Source organism: Callionymus lyra, chromosome 10, assembly GCF_982586985.1.
Source record: "Callionymus lyra chromosome 10, fCalLyr1.hap1.1, whole genome shotgun sequence".
Taxonomy (NCBI): Eukaryota; Metazoa; Chordata; class Actinopteri; order Syngnathiformes; family Callionymidae; genus Callionymus; species Callionymus lyra.
Window position 1 is genome coordinate 17,519,645 of NC_141827.1, and position 13,629 is coordinate 17,533,273.

Here is a 13,629-nt window from a genome sequence, read left to right on the forward strand (position 1 = left end):
ACTCAGGAAACACGTAAATTAAAACAGGTTTCTAGACGACTAGAGAAGAAATGGCGTTCATCAAAACATAATGAATTCTACCAGGACTGGCACGATAAGTTAAAATATACAAGGCATCTCTTCGGAAAGCCAGAGCCAGCTACTACTCATCACTTATAGAAGCAAATAAGAATAACCCCAAGTTCTTATTCAGTACTGTAGCCAGGCTGACACGGAACCATCAGTCCATTGAGCAGTCCATCCCTCCTCATCTTAGTAGCAATGACTTTATAAACTTTTTTAATAAAAAAATTGTTACTATTAGAGGAAAGATTCAAGACCTCCTAGATTCGTCTAATACAACCAGTGCAGCCTCACCGGTCACAGACACTATGACTGATACATACTTTGACTCCTGTGGTGAGTCATGGCATGTTTGGAAGCTGTGATGTAGTTAGTCAGTTGTTAGTTGTTTATACAAAACATTGTCTTACCAAGGCATCGCTGGTGCTTCTTTTCTGGAACAAAAGAGGAAAGATTGTTGTTAATGAATTTTAAAAACAGTCTCAAATGATTTCAATTGACAGTAATTAATGAGAGCCAAGGGCCAGTCCCAGTCATCTCCTAATTCCTTAAACTGGTTCCTCAAGCTCAAAATCCGCACTTCCTTGACGAGTGAGGGTAGTTCCAATACTCAGAAGTTGAGGAATGAGGAACGAGAGAGAGGGCCGTATCTTCCTCACTTTGGAGATTCTTCTAGACCTCCCATGTTAGTAAGTGGTATCCTAGAATGAATTGTCGGAAACAACAAAAAGGTTGTTGATATTTGTATGATATTTTAAACTCTAAACCTGCTTTTTTTAACAACATAAAGCCTACTCTTTTGTTGCCAGGTCAATTTAGAATTTTCACTAGTAATGGGAAATGAGTTTTTACGAAACAACAGATGAGGCTTCATGACACAGTACCGTATCTATCTTTTTTTCTAGTACTGTAGAAAAGTATGTGGTGATTTCAGTTCAAAAACCATGAAAGGTGTAGTCTGAAGTGTGCTATAAAGACACTGGATCATGATACCACACCAGCTGTTTCATAAAACCTTAGCAACCCATCAAGTTTTTTCTTTTAACCAACTAATGAAGCCTCTTGTATTCTCCACCCTTCTAGCATGACGGATACTTGAAGAGCAATGGAAAAAAGCTTCTACTACTTTTTAACACTAATTGCAATCAGCCATTGGAACCATATTGTCGACACTTGACAGCCCTTTTCGCCAATTAAAACAAGTTATTAAGTTTTGCTTTATTGTGTTATTATTGTTGTTGTGTTGTTGTTGTGGTAAAATATGTGTTTTCTCGATACATGTTCACCGGTATCTGGTCCGAAGACGAGTCGTCAGTGACGACAGTATGTTCGGTTTAGCGCCATCTACGTCACCGGTCGTTAAGGGTGTAAAGGAGTGCATTGCGCACTACATTTTTGCACACTGCTCATTGGGACACACTTGTGTACTCAAAATATGTATAAGTGTAAGTGCAGAAATGCAATACTCGTTTTTTGTTCAGCCTTTGTCTGTTCGTGCCAGTTGTTAAGTACTGGTAACTTTCTGTTTTGACTCAATCCTTATGATGTACATGAACTCAGGCTGAACTAACTAAAATATCACATTTTTGGGAAATTTTTCCTATAATGGGGGAAATGTTTTCGACAAAAGATGATAGGGAGTGAAGGAATACAACTTGTAAACACAGATTTAAAGAATTGTGCTTGAACCCTATACAGTGATATGACAAGATACCATAAGTACTGAGACAGATTATTAAAGGGACTATAATCCTGTCATAGAAGAGTGCGACTTGAATGTGATGTTAGGTGTGAGCACATACCTGCATTGATCTGGCTGCACTGTTGGCTGCCTAAAACACAAACAATATTTACCAACATGCGAGCTTTGAACTGACAGAACAAACTCAACAGAAGGAGCAACAACTCTGTGTTGGGTTTTGTTAGGGGTTTTTGTGTTCCGATGAACCGACCCCTCCCCAGCCTCGTACGTGGTGGTGGAATGAAGGACAGACACATGGATGAGTTTAAGAAAAATGCTCGTTTAGTGAATTATGCAAAAGTCAGAGACAAACTTACGTGCACACGGGCGCTAGCAAGCAGAGAGATCTATCGCAGACGTCTTCGAATGCCAGAACGCAAAGATCTCACAAAATGGTGGATCTTTATAGTAGAATATTCAGGTTAACACCTCTAGTCAAATGTGAATGTAGGATTGGTCAGTGACTCTAAACACTTGATTCTAAGATGGCCGTCGCACGTGATCGTAGTGGAAACTTACCAAAGATTTGTTGTTTTCTAGAATCTGTCTCTTCCCAGCGACTTGTGTCCTTCAGTGTGAATTCTCAAACAGGTTCACACTGACTTCTTGGAATCTGGGATTGTTTAGTCTTTCTGTGTGTGTGAGGCTTTCTGACCTCGGCCTAGTGTTGCAGTCAGTGAATGCAATGCAAGACAATGATTATTTAATATGAATTAAATATGTAAGATTATCAGTTAATCAAGTGACTATTTTAAATGTGTGTTAAATCTAGATGATTGATTACAGTAAAGTTGTCAGTTCCTTACATTCCCCCTGATTGCATCATGAACTAATGATGCAATAAAACAAAGACAAGTCTGATTTCAAAATAATCGCGAATCTGATTATAAACTAAACATGCTAAACTATCATCCGTATAGTGCCACACAAAGATTACATATGGTGAGAAAGCAACAGAGGAAACACAGATTCATTTAATGGAAACAAATATACATTATGAGCATTTCTCTCAAATCACAAAAAAGAAAAAACAAAAAAAGATAATCCAGAAAAAAAATGTAATAATAATAATAATTCCAAATTATGCTATGAATTAAAACTGAAGTAATTGAATGCCAAATTATCAAAACAAACATATTCACACTAACTAATTCAAATCTAATAAGTCTATTTTGAAGTAGAGATTTTGATAAAATATATATTGATATGGAGCCAGTATCCACTGCGTTGAAAAACGAGGTAAAAAGAAAGCAGCAGCCCCGTTGTCGGCGACTTGGATGTGGGCTCTTCATGTGAGGTGTTGTTGACATACTCCCCCGTCAACAGTGCATCATTGAGCTCGTCCTGCAACATAGGAAAGACATGAACAGCATCGCATTCTTGAGACAAATGAGAAACAATACATCTTTAAATCATGCTTTTTATTTATAATTTACTAATACTACTTCATGCGGACAAAATTAGCCCCTTCCTATTTACTACCTAAGTCAGAGAGATAGTAAAACACAGTCGTACCTTATTCTCGAGCTGTTTTCTACACCAAAAATTGAAACTAATTGAATGCAATCTGGACAGAGCTCCCTTCAGCAGTGTTGATCGACAGAACCGTGCAACAAGAATCACCATCACGTAACAAACCTATTATCCAGCTAAGTATCTATCTAAGTCCTCCCCCTGAGGGACAAATAAACAACCTAATTTATTTGTATTTAAAAAATGTTTTTTTTGAATAACTTTATATCCAAATCTATTGTCAAATCATTTAATTAATCATAATAAAAAAGTAAAAAGTAAAAATATACTCTATTAAATATTTTTTCAATTATAATTATAATGATTCATTCTTTTCTTTTCTTTTCTTCTGTTAGATATAGAATTCCACTAAAATTTGTAACCTTATTTTCCATTATTAACCAATTCAATTTAATTTAATTTTAAGTGTCTTATCGTTACAACCAATTTATTATCTTTATTTTAAAGTTCCCCAAAGAACGGTTAAACTCTAGCATTAATTTGGTATTTATTTTAGGTCAGCACCTTTTAAGACTTCAATCAAATCAGTTTGTCATCTGGATGAAGACTAGTAATTTTCAATGCTTATATAATTTAATTCCTTCAATAAATTACACTTGCAAGTCCATATGTAATTTAGAACTCAACTGGTTTATTTTCCATCAATCTCTTGCTCTAGTTCTTATTTTTGGATCAACTTAGATTAAAGGTAGATTTACCCTTAACAAAGTTAATTTAAAGATTGATATGATTCTGTAGTTTCTAAATATATTATTTACTATTTCTTTCCTGAAGGCATCAAAGAGCAAACCAGCAGGGGGCAGCATAGCAAATACAACACCAAAGATCAGAAATTGAGAGAAGAAGAAGAGAAAACAGGAACTAGATATCAACAAACGTACACACATGCAAGCAGTCAGTGACACACTTGTTTCAGATAAGCAGTATTAGTTAAACAAAACAACAAAAGTGACATGCAATGTGACCAATTGTGAGTTGATCAATTGACAATGTGAAATAGGAAGAGAGGATGGTCAAGATCATTAATACGTACAGCAGTGCGCCAACAATCAATGGAAATTGTGTTATTGTTATTGAACACAGCAGAAGAAGGAGAAAATTGAAATGTGAGTTGGTTTGTTTTTCTTCTTAAACCAATTATATCACTCCTTAACTGTATATATTCATATATACCTCAATTAAGTAATCAAACCCAATAGTGAATAGAATTCAAGATGACGTAAGAATGTGTGTGCGTCTATAGAAGACATGAATACAATGGGAGGGTCGGTGAGGAAAAGAGGGAAGTCTCAAAAGTTCAACCTCCAAGCGAAACCACTCCCACCAACAAGAAAACTTTCTTTCGGAGCTCAGTTGCCTTGCAACAGCTGACCAGACAACGTCTGCCAAGCAGCAGTTCTTATCAGCAAGAGATAGTGTCCAAAGACACACGAACCTGGACTCTCAGCTGAGTCACAGAAAGTCAGAGATCTCACACAAATTAATGCTAATTTTTTAAAAGTACCGCAGCGAGAAAAAAATATTCAAAAGATAAAAATATACAGACACAGACAATTTAAACAAACAATTTGTCATGACAATACGACAACAACAGTATTTTACCAAAACAGGCCAGAGAGACACACTATGCTACGTGGAACGAGACTCTTACCAGCCTGTCGTGTCTAAAGTGTTGAAGTCATAATGGCAGGAGCCTCTCAAACCGCTCAATTAGCTTCCAAACACCCTGGATAGGAGCCTCTCAACTATTCCATTCTATTTCAACCCCCGTTGAACTAACTCTAATCTGATCACCAATGAGAATTTATCCATCACCGTGATTGTTCGGAAAAATTAACTAGCCCTAACTATACTGCCAAATTTTTGTGGAGCCTCTCAACACAGAAACACAATGAGATCTAACTGGCCTACACACCGGCTGGCAGAGTCTTCAGACCAGGATACTGGGAGAGACCCGCTCAAATCCCACATATCCCCAAATTTATGATAGCTACTCGGCTTACCGAAAAGGTACGTCTACCATAATCAACCATAGGCCAAGCATCCTAACTAGTTTAAGAATCTGGAAAAGCGTCAGATGCCCTGTAGAGGGAGCCAGCTACACTCCAACCCTACTCAGAATTCCCAAGGGTTACCAGGTCGTGTAACCGTCTCCTCTGCCTATCAATTCAACTTAAATTCTAATCAACGTTTTTTTCCTTTTTTCAACGATGCTTCTTCTTCCCAGGACACGATAATGTCGTCTACACTTAAAACAACAACAAACAACAACTGACCATGCAATACCCCAAAAAACGAGCATCAGCTTATAAAAGCACTATTGAAAATTATAATCTAAATTTGTGACAGAACCAGAGACTTACGTTTATTCTTCCAGGCAACCAAAACTAAAAAATATCTAATCTTTCCTAACTTACAATATAAATTTAAAAAAAAATCTATGTAAAAAATAAGATAAAATCTTTCTCACCTGATTCTTGAAGTAAGGTATAGTGGCATGCCTGGTTGCCTGGAAAACAATCAGCTCAATTGAATTCAATTGAATTCAATTCAATTTTATTTAAAGTGTCTTATCATAACAAAGTTATCTCATGACACTATACAGTTGAAATAAGACTACAGTTGATTAAGGAAAAATAGATCCCAGCAATTCAACAAAGAGCAAGAAACAAAACACTGTACAGTGAGCTGTACAGTGAGCAATGGCGAGGAAAAACTTCCTTTTAGAAGGCAGAAACCTAGAGCGGAACCCGACTCATTGTTGACGGCCTGCCGCTTTGACCGGCTGGGAGGAAGGATGGGGGGGTAGACAGATGGATAAGGAGAGGAGTGAGGGAGGATATAGTGAGAGAAAAGAGGAGAGTGTAGGAGGGTCCATGGGGGTGCTGGAGAGAACTCGGGATCTGATGACGTGGTGAAGATCCTGGATCAGCAGCAGCTCTGGAGGTGGATCCCTGGATCAGCAACAGCTCTGGAGGTGGATCCCTGGATCAGCAGCAGCTCTGGAGGTGGATCCCTGGGGCTCCGGGAGAGAAATAAAAAGGTGTGGGTTTGGGAGAAATGTAGACAATACACAGGTATACAGACTCCGGTGACGGGTGAAGATATATAGAGGGGAGAGGGGGGGGGGGGGGGGGGGGTTGAAATAGCCAGGCCATAGGGCACATACCTAGCACAGCGGATCCAGACACAGGGGCCCAAGCCGCGGCAGGAACCCGCGGGAGACCAGGACCCGGCAGGCGAGATAACCACCAGAGCCGACCCCAAACACCAGCGAGAAAGCGGACCACCACCGGGGGCGCGAGAGGGCGAGCACAGGCGAGGACGACCGAGGAAGCAGAGAGGGGGAGGCACCAGGCGCAGGCACCGGGGCAGAGGGGCAGCCAGAAGAACCAGTCAGGGGATAGGGCCCCGGGGCCAGGCCGGGCGACGGAGGACCCCCAGACCGTCAGGCCGCCAACAAGTCCATAGCAGGGGACCGAGTCAAGGAGACGGGGACCCACCACAGCAGCGGCGGCGGAACCCCCCCCAATACCCTGCGGACACGGCCAGTAGCCGGGTTGAGTGCCACCGCATGAGCCCGGGGGAGCAATGGCCAGGCACCGGCCCAGGTCCCCCGGGTCACAGGGGGGCCACGGTTGTGCGGGCAGGGCGGGGGCAATGGGGAAGCAGCCGTCCGGGAACGGCCCCCAGTCTTTTAACTGTAGACCGTCCCCAACAGCCGCAGCCCACCTCCCCATGAGGGAAGTTTGGGGGGCCAGCAGTATTCGATGGGCAGTCCACGGTCTCTAAGGTGCCGAGGCCCCGCCCATCACACGTACTGACCCCCAGCCACCGCCCCCACCCACCATGCATCACCCAGGGGGACAGCAGCACTTGCATGGGCGGTACATGGTCACTACGGTAACAATGCGGCCCCCCTCCACCCGGGAAGCCCCCGAAAAGACCGACCAGCCCGGCCACGAACCCCCAGGACCAAGGGCGACAAACCCCCCCACCACAGACCAGGCGAAGCCATCGGGGCCGGAAGGTCATCCAGAACACCCGGCCAACATTGTTCCACAGTAGAGGGGCTTGAAAACTAAAGGCCCTGGCTCCGAATCTACATTTAGAGATTTGTGGTATAACTAGTAGATCAGAGTTAAGGGATCGTAAGGTCCTTGAGGGTTGGTAAGTTTGGATTAAATCTTTAATGTATGTTGGTGCTAGACCATGTAAGGCTTTATAGGTTAGGAGAAGGATTTTAAATTGTATTCTAAATTCTACAGGAAGCCAATGTAGGGAAGACAGTACAGGGGAAATGTGTTCGCGCCTCTTAGTCTTAGTCAGGACACGAGCTGCAGAGTTCTGAATGAGCTGAAGAGTTCTGAGAGACTTTTTAGAACAGCCTGACAGAAGAGAGTTACAATAGTCCAGCCTGGAGGTAACAAAAGCATGGATGAGCTTCTCAGCAGCATCTAAAGGAAGGAAATGCCTAATTTTTGAAATGTTACGAAGGTGGAAATAAGCAGTCCGTGAGATTTGTTTTATGTGTGAGTTAAATGATAAGTCCTCGTCAAAGCATACACCCAGATTCTTTACAGTGGTGCTAGTAGCAGGAGCAAGTCCATTTTGTAAAGCTAGATCATTAGTTAATAATTGTCTGAGATGTTGCGGACCAACTAGTAAAACCTCAGTCTTTTCCGAGTTCAGTAGGAGGAAGTTTTTGGTCATCCATGACTTGATATCTGTGATACAGGACTGTAATTGTGTTGGCTGAATTCTTTCATCTGGCTTCATGGACAGGTAAAGTTGGGTGTCATCAGCATAACAGTGAAAATGTATAGAGTGTCTTCTAATCAAGTCCCCTAGTGGGAGCATATAGATTGTGAATAGTATTGGACCAAGAACAGAACCTTGTGGGACACCATAGCTGACCTTAGTGTGTGTCGATGAGAGGTGGTTGACATGTACATAGTGCGTTCTATCCGACAGGTAAGATTTAAACCAGTTAAGAGCAGTTCCACGAATGCCTAAATGGTTTTCTAGCCTCTGTAGAAGGATTTGGTGGTCGACAGTGTCAAATGCAGCACTGAGATCTAGAAGAACAAGAACTGAAACATGGCCCTGATCAGAGGCCATCAGTAGGTCGTTACTTACTTTTACCAGGGCGGTCTCTGTGCTGTGGTGTTCCCTAAAACCAGACTGAAACACCTCAAATTGATCATTGTCCTGGAGATAATCACAGAGCTGACTCGTTACCACTTTCTCCAGAAGTTTTGAAATGAATACTAGATTAGAGATAGGCCTGTAGTTAGTGAGGACCTCTGGATCGAGAGTGGGTTTTTTAAGCAGAGGTTTAATTACTGCAACTTTAAAAATCTGAGGCACATAGCCGGATGTTATTGACAGGTTAATAATGTCAAGTATGAAAGTGCTAAGTAAGGGGAACAGTTCTTTAAGTAGCCATGTGGGAATAGGATCGAGAAGACATGTTGTGGACTTTGAGGAGGAAACAACCTGGGACAGCTGTCGAGGACTCACTGGTAGAAAGGAGTCAAAGTATGTATCAGTCATAGTGTCTGTGACCGGTGAGGCTGCACTGGTTGTATTAGACGAATCTAGGAGGTCTTGAATCTTTCCTCTAATAATTACAATTTTTTCATTAAAAAAGTTCATAAAGTCATTGCTACTGAGATGAGGAGGGATGGACTGCTCAATGGACTGATGGCTCCGTGTCAGCCTGGCAACAGTACTGAATAAGAACTTGGGGTTATTCTTATTTGCTTCTATAAGTGATGAGTAGTAGCTTGCTCTGGCTTTCCGAAGAGATGCCTTGTATATTTTTAACTTATCCTGCCAGTCCTGGTAGAATTCATTATGTTTTGATGAACGCCATTTCTTCTCTAGTCGTATAGAAACCTGTTTTAATTTACGTGTTTCCTGAGTATACCAGGGAGCAAGACTACATCTGTTAACAGCCTTTTTTGTTAGTGGTGCGATTAAGTCAAGCGTATTGTGCAACGAGTCTGTAAAACTGCCCACAAAGTTATCAATGTCTGGGTGACTATGGGTAGAGTTTCTTGACACACTGAGGCTAGGTGTTTTACTGAGCACAGAGGGAATTATTTAAACTTGGTAACGACACTTTCAGACAGACATCTTTTGAGAGTGCTCCTGTTCTGTAGACTTGGCTCATTTAAAATGAAGTCAAAGGTTATTAATTGATGGTCGGAAAGAACTGAATTTTGAGGAGAGACAATAACATTTTTAATTTCAAGTCCGTATGCTAGGACAAGATCTAATGTGTGCTTAAAGCAGTGAGTCGGTTCATGTACGTACTGAGAGAAACCAAATGACTCCAGGATAGAGTTAAACCTGTTAGCTAAGCTATCATGGACCATATCAACATGGATGTTAAAGTCACCAACAATAATCACTTTATCTGATTTAAGCACCAGGCTGGTCAAGAACTCAGGGAACTCAGACAAAAATTCAGAATAAGGTCCAGGGGGACGATAGACTCCAACAAAGAGAAGTGACTGACCTGATCTCAAGGTTGTATTAGATACGCTAAGAATAATACTTTCAAAAGAGTTGAAATCACATTGTGGTCTAGTAAAGGTTGACAGACATGAGTTGATGATGGCTGCGACTCCACCTCCTCGACCAGAGCGTCGAGGGGCGTTAAAGTTAGTGTGGCTGGGTGGTGTTGATTCATTTAAAGATACGTAATCATCTATAGACAGCCAAGTTTCGGTTAATAATAATAAGTAAATGGTTTTATCTGATATAAGTTCTTTAATTAGTGCAGCTTTTGAGGACAGGGATCGGATATTCAACAATCCACACTTAATTCTCCTGTCCTCTACAATGGTAGTATTTATTTGATTTAGATTTATTAGATTATCTTTAATAGCTCTTCTACTGACATTTTTACTTGGTTTTATTAAGCGGGTCAGATTTACCCTCTCTATGTGGTTAGAGGTGGGTGGCTGTTGTGGGAGAAGGGCAGAAGAGTGTGGAAGACTGCAGTTCTGCCTTCTGATCTGTGCTCTGAGTCACGTTACACTAAAACTGTCAACACTGCTAGACAAGAGAGATGCTCCTTCCAACGTGGGATGGATGCAGTCTCTCCTAAGCAGACCAGGTTTTCCCCAGAAGGTTTTCCAGTTGTTAACAAAGCCAACCCCGTTTGCGGGGCACCACTCTGACAACCAGCGATTAAATGATGAATAGCGAGTAAACATATCATCATTGGCCATATTGGGAAGGGGTCCAGAGAACACTACGGAGTCCGACATTGTTCGTGCAAATGCACACACCGACTGAACGTTTACCTTGGTGACCTCCGAGCAATGTAATCGGATGTCGTTGCTGCCGACATGAATAATTATCTTACTGTATTTACGTTTAGCTTTAGCCAGCAGCTTTAAATTTGATTCAATGTCGCCTGCTCTGGCCCCAGGAATGCAGACTACTCTCGCTGGCTTCGCTAGTTTAACGTTCCGAAGAATGGAATCGCCTATGAACAGAGCAGGTTCCTCGACCGGTGACTTGTCGAGTGGAGAAGATCTGTTCGAAACGCTAAGGGGTTGGTGGTGCTCCGTTGACTTTGGCCGGGAACTATTCCTCCCTCGAACAGTCACCCACCGACCCTGGTTTCCCGGCTGCTCGGGAATTGCTGGAGGACTACCTGCTAGGCTATGTGGCTGTGCACTGTCTACTGACACTGGCTAGCTATAGGTTTAGCTTCGACAGCGCACAACCGGCTCTCTAGTTCAATGAGCTTCACCTCCAATCTAGCTAACAGGCTACACTTTACACAACTAATGCTATCTCTAAAGGAGGTCGAAGCGTAACTAAACATCTGACACACCGAGCAGGAAAGAACAGGGGAGGGAGAGGGAGAGGGAGACATAGTGGGGGGAAAGTTTGACGAATGCGCTCACCGGGAAGTTTTCCAGACTTGTCCTCGGCCCGATTCGACTTCGAAGGATGTTGGTCCAAAAATAAATGTAGATGTTCAAGGATGCTCCAGAAATAAGGCGAACAAAAAGAAAAAAAGATTGTTCTGCTTGGAGCGAGAGAGACGCTGCACGGTGCTGCACTACGATACGACAGGTGATACGACAGGCGAGAGTTCGTCTCGGAATCGAAAAGGCCTTCAAACCATCAGTCCACGCCAAGGGTCACGTGCACCAAGTTGTTAGGGGTTTTTGTGTTCCGATGAACCAACCCCTCCCCAGCCTCGTACGTGGTGGTGGAATGAAGGACAGACACATGGATGAGTTTAAGAAAAATGCTCGTTTAGTGAATTATGCAAAAGTCAGAGACAAACTTACGTGCACACGGGCGCTAGCAAGCAGAGAGATCTATCGCAGACGGCTTCGAATGCCAGAACGCAAAGATCTCACAAAATGGCGGATCTTTATAGTAGAATATTCAGGTTAACGCCTCTAGTCAAATGTGAATGTAGGATTGGTCAGTGACTCTAAACACTTGATTCTAAGATGGCCGTCGCACGTGATCGTAGTGGAAACTTACCAAAGGTTTGTTGTTTTCTAGAATCTGTCTCTTCCCAGCGACTTGTGTCCTTCAGTGTGAATTCTCAAACAGGTTCACACTGACTTCTTGGAATCTGGGATTGTTTAGTCTTTCTGTGTGTGTGAGGCTTTCTGACCTTGGCCTAGTGTTGCAGTCAGTGAATGCAATGCAAGACAATGATTATTTAATATGAATTAAATATGTAAGATTATCAGTTAATCAAGTGACTATTTTAAATGTGTGTTAAATCTAGATGATTGATTACAGTAAAGTTGTCATTTCCTTACAGTTTGAAACATAAGTAACAATCTTCACAGACATACCCACATGAGATGATTTTAGAGATCGTACCTGTGCGTCCTCCAGGTCAGAGATGAGCAGATCTCCGCCAACCGTCCCAGCCAGCCAGAGGCAGGCGCTGCCCCACAGCAGCAGCAGTCGGACACCCACAACACCAGACATGACCAAACTGAAAACTTCTGGACTTAAGCGGGAGGAAAAGCTCTCTGGCCAGATGGGAGGGGCCAAACCTGGATGGTTGACCAACAAACTGGACTTGTCCCAGGCACATCACCCACTGAGGAAAACCATGTTTGAGTGTTCCTGTCAAGGGACGAAAGAGGTGTTTAATGACATGTTCGAGGCCCTGATGGTGGAAAACAGTGTTATCCTGTGATCAGAGGTCGATGTCATTGATGATGTCACTGTGTGGTGTAGTTTTATGTGGCCAAGAAATATTTCAATACATGTAGTTGTTGAATGAAGTAGAAAGTTATTTTGAAATGCATCAAAAGTTAGATGAACACAAAATTGAGATAATAGTGTTAACAATTTCTTTACCTGCCAATATCTTTAACCTTGTGTTATTTCTGGGTCAAGATGACCCGAAGGCTCGAAACAAACAAGTCCATGGCTTCCAAGAATACTTATGTAGTGGTGGAGGTCGTTCACCTTGACCCAGAGGCAACACAAGGGATATGACAAACACATTATTTTTCTAGGGCCTTTGGGTCAACTTGACCAAGAGATAACTCAAGGGTTACCATATTTTGGCAAAGTGGAGCCAAGGGGGAAAAAAAGAAAACTTTACTAGAGAGTAAAGTAGGACATCGCCAAAAAAAACTATAAACATCAGCACAACATCACAACTGTCTCTTAAGAAAGTTTATTTTTCAAATTATAATTAGTTGTAGTAGTAGTAGGAACAATGCCAATATTAAGAACTTTGGTCACTTAACAATAGATATTATATAAAAATATGATATAAATAAACAAACAAAAAAATATAAAATAATTTTAGGTAAAGTACAGAATATAATTGTGCTCTATAATAATGAGAAAATTGAAACCTGTATTGTCATGCTTATGTTCTTTTGTTTTATTTTGAAGGTGGTTTTCCGTTTTTATGTGTCCTGTGTTTTGAGTTGACAGACGTTGGCAGATGCGCGGCTGGGGATGATTGAGTGGCGGGTTCTTCCCATTGATAAGGAGCGTCTCTACCCGGAAGAACTCGCCAGAGTATTGCGTTTCCAGACCAGGTTGGCTATCCCTTCGATCTCGCTCCTCGCCTTTTGATCTGAACTTTGATTATCCTGTGGATACTCCTGACATTGTCAGCGCTTTATTTTACTCACGTGAGTCTTTTTGTCTTTTGGTTTTTAGTTGCTGGTGAGACCCCGATCTCCAGCCGTGCCCTGCCTACATCCCGAGTGCCTGTTTTGTTTTTGTTTCTATTCATTCCTATTGCGGACCGCTCTGGATTTATT

General features: G+C 42.0%; 1 protein-coding gene, 1 long non-coding RNA gene and 1 pseudogene across 2 annotated transcripts in view; 1 reads left to right on the top strand and 2 right to left on the bottom strand.

Moving 5' to 3' along the window:
* zbtb40 (zinc finger and BTB domain containing 40) overlaps nucleotides 1-13,629 on the top strand; it is a 390,649-nt gene that overhangs the window by 30,992 nt on the left and 346,028 nt on the right. The gene's annotated exons all lie outside the window — the stretch shown is intronic.
* LOC148070592 (uncharacterized) lies at nucleotides 472-12,322 on the bottom strand. Its single transcript, XR_015712940.1, has 3 exons — nucleotides 12,215-12,322; nucleotides 1,866-1,895; nucleotides 472-497 (listed from the first exon to the last, which is right to left on the bottom strand). It is a non-coding gene; the product is annotated as an uncharacterized LOC148070592 (long non-coding RNA).
* On the bottom strand, nucleotides 10,302-11,237 carry LOC148070593 (uncharacterized; annotated as a pseudogene).